Source organism: Eumetopias jubatus, unplaced genomic scaffold (assembly GCF_037043125.1).
Source record: "Eumetopias jubatus isolate StellerSeaLion01/CBP00866 unplaced genomic scaffold, mEumJub1_p1.0 scaffold_14, whole genome shotgun sequence".
In the NCBI taxonomy this organism is placed as follows: Eukaryota; Metazoa; Chordata; class Mammalia; order Carnivora; family Otariidae; genus Eumetopias; species Eumetopias jubatus.
This window is the reverse complement of record NW_028274820.1, coordinates 90,107,736-90,120,612: the sequence shown is the minus strand read 5'-3', so window position 1 is coordinate 90,120,612 and position 12,877 is coordinate 90,107,736.

Here is a 12,877-nt window from a genome sequence, read left to right as displayed (position 1 = left end):
TCAAGATGTAATTGCATCATGTACACCTGCCTTCAAGTATTATGTGTCACTCTTCAACTCATCTGCTGCTCTCAGACATTGAGGGGGTTTCAGTTTCTTGAAAAGATTCGGGGATTTAAATGGGCTGCTTCTGTCCCCAAATGACAGGGTGTTCTGGGAATGTCTTTTGAACCAAAGGGACTACCTACTGGCCACAGTTCTTTTTTGACAAGGCTGATGATAAAGGTGGCCAGGAATTCTTTTCTCTGTGCGGGGTATTGCAGAGCCTGAACACTGAAGCCATGTAAGCCTGAAAGCTCCAGGAAGGAGGGTTGCCCTTTTACTGCCTCTTCCCTCAGCGTTTCTGGTTCTTTAACCTGAAGTAAAGGAGTTTAGGTGACAGAAAATGGGGGGAGGGAGTGGAAGTCAGGACTCCATTAACAGAACCTCACCAGATTCCTGGCATTTATATGCCCATTTTATAGATGAGAGTAAGGCTCAGAGAATTTGTCCAAGCCTGCAGAGCTAGTTAGAGAACCAGACATTGACTCCTACGCTTGGTTCTGAAATTTGGACTTTTCCCACCAAGCTTCCCACTGTTCCTAAAAGCTGATGGATGTAACTTCATTCTTTTTCTGTGAGGAATTTGTTGTCAATCTTCTAGGATATATTTGTTATCTACTCCCTAAAAAAAAAAAAATCCCCTATTGTCCAAGAATTCCTTCCATCTGTGGGTTTTCCGAGTTGGCTCACTCTTTGCCTGCAGAATATATCTTCAGGTTTTTTTTAGAGATTTTATTTATTTATTTACTTGAGAGAGAAAATGAGCACAAGCAAGGGGAACGGAGGAAGAGCAGAGGGAGAAGGACATGGCGACTCCGTGCTAAGCACAGAGCCCGACATGGGGCTCGATCCCACGACCCTGAGATCGTGACCTGAGTGGAAACCAAGAGTCGGATGCTTAACCAACTGAGCCGTCCAGGGGCCCCTATCTTCAGTTTTTGATGAACAGTCAGATGACTTAGCTTTTTTCCTACATATTGCTTATTTTCTTACATAAGTGACCTTACTGTATATATTGGAAGTTTAGAGTCATAAAAGGAAGCTCTTAAAACCCTGCAACAATTTTAACAATATTACAGTCCCTTAGCTTTTGGGAGTTATGAAGTATGACTGTACGTGTGTGTGTGTGTTTATATATGTATATATGTATGCGTGTATATATATGTATATGTGTACATATGGTATGAAATGTGACTTGAAGTATGATATATATGACATGAAGAATGTATATAGTAATAAGCCTGTTTTTCTGGTTTGGCTCATAAACTGTTTCTGGAGGAAATTCTAAAAAAGGTTTTCCAGAATTGTTTAGAGCCATGAAGCATTCTTGAAATGGGTATATAACATCCCAATATGACGCTTTTAAGCCCATAATCCTTATTTGGAAGTGTAATTACTAGAACGTTTTGTTAAAGTCTTTTTATACAATCTAATCAAAATCAGTTTCAATCAAGGGTACCTGTTTTAAAATACCTTTTTTCCATTCCTCCTCTTCTTCGCACACGCTATCAACACCCTAACCCAAGCTACCATTACCTCCTGCCTAGAGTTTCTCAGTAAACTCCTAACCAAATTTTCCTGAATCCACTGTTGCTCTCTTTTATGCAGCCAAGGTGATATGGGTAGAGTATCTTTGTCGTCATCTGACAACTAACTTCCCAGCCCCCTCCAGCTTAAAACACTGCGATGGTAAATAAATCTTTTTACTGGAAGAGGGCGCCTGAGTGGCTCAGTCCATTAAGCCTCCGGCTCTTGATTTCTGTTCAAATCATGATCTTGGGGTCCTCAGATAGAGCCTGAGCCCCATGGCAGGCTCCGCACTCAGCAGGGAGTCTGCTTGAGATTCTCTCTTTCCCTGTCCCTCTGCCCCTAACCCCCTCTAAAATAAATAAATCAATCTTTAAAACAAAACAAAACAAAAAACACTGCAGTGCTTTCCCATTGTTCCTAATGTTGGTCTTACTTCTTCCTCCCTACAACCACTAGGCCTTTGTACATGCACTTTCCCTGCCTAGAACGCTGTTTCCTCCCAAGTTAAAGCACAGAACAATAATCCAAGTTTCCTAACTCCCAGGCTGACTCTCTAATGCAGGTATATTACTGGGGACTAATAATTATCCAGCAGGAAGAAAATATGATTTGGAGGTTCAAAAGAAGTGTAAGAGTGTGGGCTTGGAGCCAGTTTGCCTGCGTTCCAATCCTGGCTGTCTTCTGTACTAACCATGCAAACTTGGGCAACTTGTTGAGCATCCTTGCCTTATTTCTTTTGTTGTATAATGAGCACAGTAAAGGTACCTACCTTATAAAGTTGTATTATTTAAATAAGTTAACACATGGAAAGGAGCTCAATAAGTTTTCATTTTAAAAAGTCTCCACGATAGATTAAGGACCCAATATTATTTCTTATGTATAGAATAAAATCAACCTTGTTGATATTCTCTTGTTTTCTTCTGGAGAAAAACAGATAGAGCAAGCAACTGGGAGGCCCTCCTCGGGCAGGGGAAGGCTGGTCTTAGCAGATAAGGTTGCAGGGGCTGCACTACGGAGGGTAAGGCATATGATTACTTATAAAAACAAGGACCAGGCCACAGATGCTAGTGTGTTGAGATAACATGAAGCCTAGTGGTTTTTAAAAATACGGAGGGGGGGAAATACTAAAGAAATCTAAAATGGTATAAAGAAATCACAACAGCAAACAAAAGACAACCTATTTACAAATGAAATTAAAATAAGCTTCTAAACCAAGCCTTGTTATGTAAAGTATCTTTTCCCTGTGTAACAGACATTTTATTATGTTATGTTAGTCACCATACATTACATCATTAGTTTTTGATGTAGTGTTCTATGATTCACTGTTTGCGTATAACACCCAGTGCTCATTACAACACATGCCCTCCTTGATACCCATCACCAGGCTACCCTTTCCCCACACCCCCCTCCCCTCTGAAACCCTCAGATTGTTTCCCAGAGTCCATAGTCTCTCATGGTTCATCTCCCCCCTCTGATTTTCCCCCTTCATCTTTCCCTTCCTTCCCCTAATGTCCTCCATGCTGTTCTTTATGTTCCACATATGAGTGAAACCATATGATAGTTGTCTTTCTCTGCTTGACTTACTTCACTTGGCATAATCCCCTCCAGTTCCATCCATGTCGATGCAAATGGTGGCTATTCATCCTTTCTGATGGCTGAGTAATATTCCATTGTATATATGGACCACATCTTCTTTATCCATTCATCTGTTGAAGAGCATCTCAGCTCCTTCCATAGTTTGGCTATTGCAGACATTGCTGCTATGAACATTGGGGTGCATATGGCCCTTCTTTTCAGTACATCTGGTCTTTGGGGTAAATACCCAGGAGTGCAATTGCTGGGTCATAGGGTAGCTCTATTTTTAACTTTTTGAGGAACCTCCTTACTGTTTTCCAAAATGGCTGTACCAACTTGCATTCCCACCAACAGTGTAAGAGGGTTCCCCTTTCTCCACATCCTCTCCAACATTTGTTGTCTCCTGCCTTGTTAATTTTTGCCATTCTAACTGGTGTAAGGGGGTATCTTGATGTGGTTTTGATTTGAATTTCCTTGATGGCTAATGATGATGAACATTTTTTCATGTGTCTGTTAGCCATTTGTATGTTTTCTTTGGAGAAGTGCCTGTTCATGTCTTCTGCCCATTTTTTGACTTGATTATTTGCTTTTTGGGTGTTGAGTTTGAGAAGTTCTTTAAGGTCTTAGATACCAGCCCTTTATCTATAATGTCATTTGCAAATATCTTCTCCCATTCCGTGGGTTGCCTTTTAGTTTTGTTGACTGTTTCCTTTGCTGTGTGAAGCTTTTTATCTTAATGAAGTCCCAAAAGTTCATTTTTGCTTTTGTTTCCGTTGCCTTTGGAGACATGTCATCAAAAGAAGTTGCTGTGGCCGATGTCGAAGAGGTTACTGCCTATGTTCTCCTCTAGGATTTTGATGGATTCCTGTTTCACATCGAAGTCTTTCATCCATTTTGAGTTTATCTTTGTGTACAGTGTAAGACAATGGTCGAGTTTCATTCTTATGTATATAGCTGTTCAATTTTCCCAGCACCATTTATTGAAGAGACTGTCTTTTTTCCATTGGATATTTTTTCCTGATTTGTCGAAGACTAGTTGACCATAGAGTTGAGGGTCGATTCTTAGAGACTCTATTCTGTTCCATTGATCTATGTGTCTGTTTTTGTGCCAATATCATGCTGTCTTGGTGATCACAGCTTTGCAATATAGCATGAGATCAGGCAACATGATGTCCCCAGCTTTGTTTTTCTTTTTCAACATTTCCTTGGTGAGTCGGGGTCTTTTCTGGTTCCATACAAATTTTAGGATTATTTGTTTCAGCTCTTTGAAAAATGCCAATGGTATTTTAATAGGGATGGCATTGAAAGTGTAGATTGCTCAGGGCAGCATAGACATTTTAACAATGTCTATTCTTACAATCCATGGGCATGGAATGTTTTTCCATCTTTTTGTGTCTTCTTCAATTTCTTTCATAAGTCTTCTGTAGTTTCTAGAGTATAGATCCTTTACCTCTTTGTTTAGGTTTATTCCAAGGTATTTTATGGTTTTTGGTGCTATTGTAAATGGAATTCATTCTCTAATTTCTCTTTCTACAATTACATTGTTAGTGTATAGAAAAGCAACCGATTTCCGTGCATTGATTTTGTATCCTGCCACATTACTGAATTGCTGTATGAGTTCTAGTAATTTGCGGGTGAAGTCTTTTGGATATTCCACATAAAGTATCATGTCATCTGCGAAGAGAAAGAGTTTGACTTCTTCTTTGCCGGTTTGAATACCTTTTATTTCTTTTTGTTGTCTGATTGCTGATGCTAGGACTTCTAGTGCTATGTTGAACAATAGTGGTGAGAGTGGGCATCCTTGTCATGTTCCTGATCTTAAGAGAAAGGCTTTCAGCTTTTCCCCATTGAGAATGATATTCACTGTGGGCTTTTCATAGATGGTTTTTGTGAAATTGAGGAATGTTTCCTCTATCCCTACACTCTGAAGAGTTTTAATCAGGAAAGGATGCTGTATTTTGTCAAATGTAATAGACATTTTTGAGGCTACCTGAGGTCCCAGAATTTTTTAACAGAATGTTTTCTGGTGGCTTCCAGAGCTGTCATTCCTATATCTACTTTTTTTTTAAGAGATTATTTATTTGAGACAGAGAGCAGGAGCAGAGGGGAGAAGCAGAGGGAGAGGGAGAAGCAGACTCCCCGCTGAGCAGGGAGCCTGATGTGGGGCTCCATCCCAGGACCCTGGGATCATGCCCTGAGCTGAAGGCAAACGCTTAGCCCACTGAACCACCCAGGCGCCCCTTCTATAGCTACTTCTAAGTGCTGTTTTGTGTCCAGAGAGAAGCTACTTTACCTATAGGTCTGTGACTTCAACATGAGTGAGATGAAGCTCTCCACGTTCCCCGTTTGAATCTTCACAGAATCTTTACTAATTAAATTTAGAAAATAGCTTGACTGGCTTCATTTATCATGTACAGAATAATGAGAATAAGCAATGTGTTACCAGTTTTGTGACCATCAGCCAGTACCAGCAACTGAGCGTTGGTCTTTTTATGCCAATTGAGTATCCTAACTAGTCCTTGACATCATCTCTCAGTGAGATGTCAGGTAAGAGAAATAGGGAAATCACCTGTTGGTAACCACAGGATGTAAAAGTTAGCAAAAAAGGTTATTCTGTAAACTAGTTACGATTTATAAGGTGAGTAATGGCAAAGGCACCAATGCTGATGATTCTTGACATGCTGAATGACGTGCTGAAACTCTGATTACTGTGATCCACGATTACTCAGTGACAGTTGAAGCAGAGAACTACAATGCCACATGACCTACATTTCTTCATCTTTGGAACCCTAAGCAAGTGTATAAAGGCCAGGCGGCTATATCTTGCGAAAACTTCCCTTGTGTTGAAAATTATTTTTTTTAATTATTTTTTTTTTTTAGAGAGAGCGAGAGAGCACTCATGCAAGAGCAGGGTGGGAGTGGGGAGGGGCAGAGGGAGAGAATCCCAAACAAGCGTCATGCCCAGCATAGAGCTCGACCCGGACTCGGTCATACAACCCTGAGATCATGAGTTGAGCCAAAATCAAGAGTGGGATGCTTAACCAACTGAGCTACCAGGTGCCCCCCTGAAAAGTATTTTTAAGACCAATAGGAAAGAACCTGTGTTCTCAGCTCCAAGCCCAATAATATTAGGCAAAATATTAATAACAGACCAACTTTTAATAAAGTATTATGGAAAAAGTTACATTTTTATCTCCAAAAAAGGGTAAATTTAAGAAATATATACATAATTTATTAGGTATATAATATATAAATATATATATGTATTCCTCTTTGCTTAAACTCATATATTTCCTTATGCTTTATAGCGTCTCTGCCTTCTCTAAAAATGGAGGAGAAAGAAGAGCAAAAAAGGAAAAGGAAGAATAAGAAAATAGTAAAATCTTCAGAAATGCACAGGATCTGGTCTCAACCAGCAAATCAAACCCAAAAGTAACCAATTATTCATTAAATGTCTCCTAACATAAGAAATTGTGGCAGGGGGCACCTGGGTGGCTCAGTCGGTTAAGCATTTGCCTTCTGCTCAGGTCATGATCCCAGGGTCCTCGGATGGAGTCCCGCATCACATCAGGCTCCCTACTCAGCAGGGAGTCTGCTTCTCCACTTGTGCTCTCCTTCTCTTTCTCTCTCCCTCTCAAAAATAAATAAATATTTTTTAAAGTTAAAAAAATCGTGGTAGGAATTTTGAATAAATTGAATTAACAATACTTTTAGTGCCTACCATGAACTGTGCTAGGAGCAAGAGATATAAATATAAGGGAAATATTTTCCGTGTCCTTAAGGAGCATGGCCCAATAGGAAAGAGACCCGACTCATGAATTGTTAATTACAGCCCAACAAATATAAATGCCAGTGCAATTATTGAGATGGTTTGGTGGAAGGCAGTGTTTTGGTGGAAGGCTAGGGGACACTTAAGTGTGTGTAGGGGAGGCTCTGGGGGTACAAAGAAGTTGGCAGTTGCCCTGAGTCCCCTGCAGTGTGTAATCGCTCCTCAGTCATTCCTTGTCTTTCACAACCTTGATATTTTTGAAGACTACAGATGATTTTATCAAATGTCTCTCAGTTTGAGTTTGCCAGATGTTTTCTCATAATTGACCTGAGGTGACGTACGTTTGGTGAGATTACCATGGAGTACTGTGTTCTTCGTACTGCCTCCTATAACGGGGTTCATGATGTTGACGTATCTTATAATTGGTGGTATTAACCTTGATCACTTGGTTTAAGGTGGTTTCTGCCAAGTTTCCCCACTTAAAATTACTGAATTTTCCTTTGTAATCAATAAATATCTTGGGGCAGATATTTTAAAGTGATGGGAACCTTATTTCTCCACAAACTCTGACCCACTAATTTTATCATCTATTGATGGAGCTTGTCTGCAAGCATTATTATTGTGGTATTTCATGGTAATTTTCTATTTTTCTCTTTCCTTTTACACTTACTCACTCAAATTCTACTGTAAGGCGTCCCATCTCCCCCACTTACTTATTTAATTACTTTTTTCAGTATGGACTCATGGATATTTATTATATTTATGGATTAGAATCTAACGCTGTGATTATTTATCTTGCTGCTCAAGTTGTTCCAACTGTGGCACTTAAAAGCTAATTCAGTTTGGTCCCCAGTCCTGTTTTGTTTTGGAGCATGTTCTTACTTTATGGGGCCACAAGACATTCCAGGTTCATCTCACATATTACCTGCCTTGGCCCTGGAATCAACTATTTCTCCAAGGAGTTCTGGTGTCTGTCTTAGAGTGGTGTTTGGAAACCAAGATCTGAGCACAAGATCTGGCTAAAATTTCTGACAATTTCAAGTTGATGAAAATTCAGTCCTTGGAATTCATATGCTTATGGGAATTGGTACAATCGATTTGGAAAACAATTTGGCATTAGCTAGTAAAGTTGTAGGTAGGTGCATTCCATGAACCAGTATTTCTACTGGAAAAGCTCTTGCCCGTGTGTGACAGGAGTGTGCACAACTTTGTTCAGAATAGCACAAAACTGAAATAACCCAAATGCCTGTCAGTTGGAGAAAAGATGAATAGAGTGTGGTATATTCATAAAGTGGAATCCTCTAAAGCAATGGAAATGAACTACAGCTACACACACCAACATGAATGAATCTCAGACATATAATACTACACAGAGATGAATATCTGCAGTATGATTCCATTTGCTTAAAATCCATCCACATGCAAAATGAAATAATATAGACATTTGTAGGGATGCACAAAAGATAAGATGATAAAGCTAGAAAGAAAAGGGAATGATAACTACAAAATCCAGGATAGTGGTTACAGGTAGGGGGTGGGATGCAGTGGGCTTCAGAGGTATGGGTAATATCATTTCTTAAGCTGAAAGATGGGTTAATAGACACTCATTTAGGCAGGAATATATATGTGTGAAATATTGCATAATGAAGGGAGGGAGGATCTGGAGGTAGGGAAAGAAGGAAAAAGTAGAGAGGAAGAAAAGAAGGGATGGAAGGAGACGGAAGGATGGAGGGAAGGAAAGATAAACAAAAAAGCATTCCTGTATATGGTGTCTTAGGATCTAGTTGGTGGTAGTTCAAATTCTGGCACTAAATACCTGTTTGGCATTGGATGAATCACTACACTTCTCTGAGCCTCAGTTTTTACACCAGTTAAATGGGAAAAATGTACTTTACCCTGTGTACTTCCCAGTGTTATTGTGAGGACAGAATGAAATACTTGTACCTGTAGAATAGTGCTTCAAAACAGTAGTGAAGTGTTCTAAAATATAAAAGAAAAAAAATTAATACCGCAAATTATCTTCCTTCTTAATGCCAGAAACCTAGTGTATCTCAGTATTTATGTATAAGTCCATATTCAAGGGCTATTTAGTTTACGTCCTGCTGATTCCTTGCTCAATTAACATAAGGAGGAAAGCAGATATTACACTTATGCCTGTTGAATGTTGGTTTGCTCTGACAAAATTCACAGAGGAGCAGTATAATCAGAGCAGTTCTGAGGTGTCAGGCTGCAGAACTTCAGAGGGGTCATCACTTGGGAAGGGCAACGTTGATGCGCTGCGTGGTGCTCAGAGGAGCGAGCGCGTGTGAAGGGGTTGGCAACGGGGTCTTTCTGAAAGAACACAGTAGTGATCAATTTCAGCTAAGGGCTCCTATGCCTTCCTATAGCCAGGTTCTGTGCTTCTTCATCTTTGTGATCTCATTTTCATTCTCATAACAACCCTATGAGATACCTTCATATTATCCCCATTTTACAGATGAGAATAGGGCCTTGGAGAGTTGAAATAAATGACCGAAGGCCACCAAGTGAGTGACAAGAGCAGGTATGTCCTCCTCGGGGCGAACCGCAGCCATAGCCCACACTCAGCATCTACCCCAAATATCTGTTGACTGATTGAAATCTCAGAGGTCCTAACATCTCACAGGTGTGAACAGTAGGCTGATACGACTCCTCATCATCAGCCAACTTCACAGTAAGTCTAGATATTTTTAATACGTATATTTTTATTCCAGCTTTGATGGTAGTATACTACTGGGAACCTCTTGGGATACTAAATAGCTTGAATTATTCGTGTGAGAAAGGATCTTCCTACTATAGTAGAAGGTCCCCAAAGGGAAAAAAATGACAGGAAAGATCACCAAACACATCTAAATTACAGACAGTCCCTATACTTTATTTTCTCTTTGTCCCTGCTCTTTGCTTACAATAATCATCTTCACTGCATTCTTTTCTTTTTTTTTTTAAGATTTTATTTATTTGACAGAGAGAGCACGTGCACAAGCAGGGGGAGTGGGAGAGGGAGAAGCAGACTCCCCATGGAGCAGGGAGCCCGATGTGGGACTCGATTCCAGGACCCCGAGATCACGACCTGAGCCGAAGGCAGATGCTTAATTGACTGAGCCACCCAGGCGCCCCCATCTTCATTGCATTTTGACTAGACTTCAAGTAGGCTGCTTCTTCAGCCTCTGACTTCTGCTCTAATTACTTGCTCTTGATCTTTTGCTTTTTAAATCTTTTGTTCTATTAACTAAAATTCATGAATGGATCACTTTATAGTTATTCTAGTATTCAGTACAATCCTTTAATTTCTGAACTAAAACCTATTTTGGCACAGTATATTTTATAAATATACTGTTAGAATGAATTATTATATATTTTATGATTACTTATTTATTTAGAGAGGCTGGTCTTCAGTTTTGAATAATTCTTGACAAGGTTTTGGTCCTGCGTTATTATAACTTTATAAGATGAATTGGGAAAATTCCTTGTTTTCTGATACTTTGGAAAAATGTGACTATCATAGATAATACCTGCACTCTGAATGTTTGCTAGAGTTCTCTTGGTAAATCATCCTAGCTTGGGGACTTTTTAGAGGGTAGACATTTTTACACGTTTACTCCCTCAACCCCACCTCCCACCTGGTGCTACTTGGTCTATGCACATTTTTCTATCTCTTCTTTAATTACTTTTAGTAATTTGTATTTTCTATATAATCATCTATTTCATGTAGATTTTCCAGTTTATGGCAAAATTTTATGTAGTGTTCTCTTATAAATTTCAAATCTTTTTGGACTGTACTAATAATCCTTTTCTTAATCAAGTTGCCCTCATTTCTCTTTGACTGCATAACCTCCTGACTCGTCTCCCATATTCACTCTAACCACTTGCTATGCATCTACCCCATATTTTAACATTTCCTGCTATACCCATCAGTGGGCCAAAAAGAGCTATAAGACCTTAAATGACAAGTGACATGTCAGAGAAGGCTATTTAAGTAGTGAAACATGTGTAGTGTCTTCCTAGCTAGTCTGTTACTAATCCCAGCTGTGAGCTATGGGACAGAGTCTTGTGCCATTCTTGGGTATGGAGGGTTATCATTGTGACTTCTGTCTCTCTCTCTCCTTACCTGTATGTTTACACATGCCTATCCTTCACCGTTCCCTGCTCTACCCAGCCTAGCTACATCTATCTTATACATTCTGCCTCCCCACTCTGCCTCCATAGCTCACCTCTGTTACTGGGGAGGAAGTTAGGATGTCCTGTATATGTTACTCTGGATTCCCAGCATTGGAGGAAACAGGTGTAGCACCTGATGACCAAATGGAAGTCTATTAGTGCGACAGGCTCAACCATGTAGCAACCTTTCACTAAGCAAATCACTAAAGAAACTCCAGTCCAGTTCTACTCAGCCTCACCCTGAAGGGAGGTAGAAAAGTAGATAACATTAATGTGCATTGAGTCTTTTCCCCTTTAAAACCTACTCCAAATCAGCTAAGCATATATATCTTCCGGAATTTCAAATTTCACCCTGCCCCACTCCACACATGTACACTTCTTCCTTTCCCTCTTAACCTCATTCATCAGACATTTTCTATTTATATCTCCGAGACCTTGACTCTGATGCACCAATCAGCTTTTTCCTGGGCTCTAACTAGAACTGCGTTTCTCATTTACTGTTGGGCAGTATCCATCCTTATCTACCGAACTTAGGAGTTGAACTGTCACCAAAATAAAAAAGAAGAAAGAAAAGATTTTTGTCCTCATAGCACAAATTATTTAAAAAGAAACACACACAATAGAGGATTTATATTCATCAAGAATATGTGCTTCTTTCAGCAAACAAGATTATGTATGAAGTCATCAGTTCTGTAAAAGGCAAGGAAGAAAACAACTAGTTCAAAGAGAGCATTCCCCCCCTTTTCTTTTTGGTATGCAATGTCACATACTTGAACAATTTGTATCAAGTCAATTCAATGGTAGAGTGTGGTGTAATACAGAAGCATGGCTTGGAGTCAGGAGACTTTGGGTCTACTCCCACAATTTATTATTAGTAGCTGTGTGACCTTGGGATAAATTGCCTAAAAGTGTGATTGAAGTTATTTGTTTGTAAATTTAAGATGTTATTTAATTATATGACCTTTAAAGTTGTGGGCTCTCTGTGAAGTGGAGAGTGAGACTCTTCCCTTAAGCCACAGTCTTTGAAGGGGCCTAGAGTGATCCCCACCCCAGATCCATGAAGGAACAAATATAAATCCCCAGTTGAAGCCTCCTGATTTGTTAAAATTAAATGCAATCAAATATATAAGAAATTAACAAACCTACCATGAATGAAAGTCAGGAGAAAACAATAACAACACATTGAAGTTCCTGAGAATTTAGATATTGAAATTATGAAACAGTGTATAAAGTAATTATGGATCAGTGTTTCAAGAAATTAAAGATGGGGGGGCGCCTGGGTGGCCCAGATGGTTGGGCATCTGCCTTCGGCTTGGGTCATGATCCCACGGTCCTGGGTTCAAGCCTCACATTGGGCTCCCTGCTCAGTGGGGAGTCTGCTTCTCCTTCTCCCTCTGCCTGTCCCCCGCTCATGCTCTCTCTCTGTCTCAAATGAATAAATAAAAAATCTTTAAAAAAAAGAAATTAAAGATGGAATAAAAACTAAAAAGGGTCAAAATATAATTCTAATAAAGATACCAGGCACATTTAACACTTAGAACATTTATAGATAACATATAATTATTAAAATTAATGACTTAGTGGATGAGTTAAACAGAAGAATATATGTAGCTGAAGAGAGTTAAATCTGAAGGAAATACTCAGGCTATAACACATAGGGACAAGGCAGTAAATATGGAAGAGATGTTAAGCTACATTGAGGGTATAATGAATAAGTATAACATATCTAATTTGAGTTCCAGAAGGAGGAAATAGAAAAAAAGGCAATATTTGAAGACATAAAGG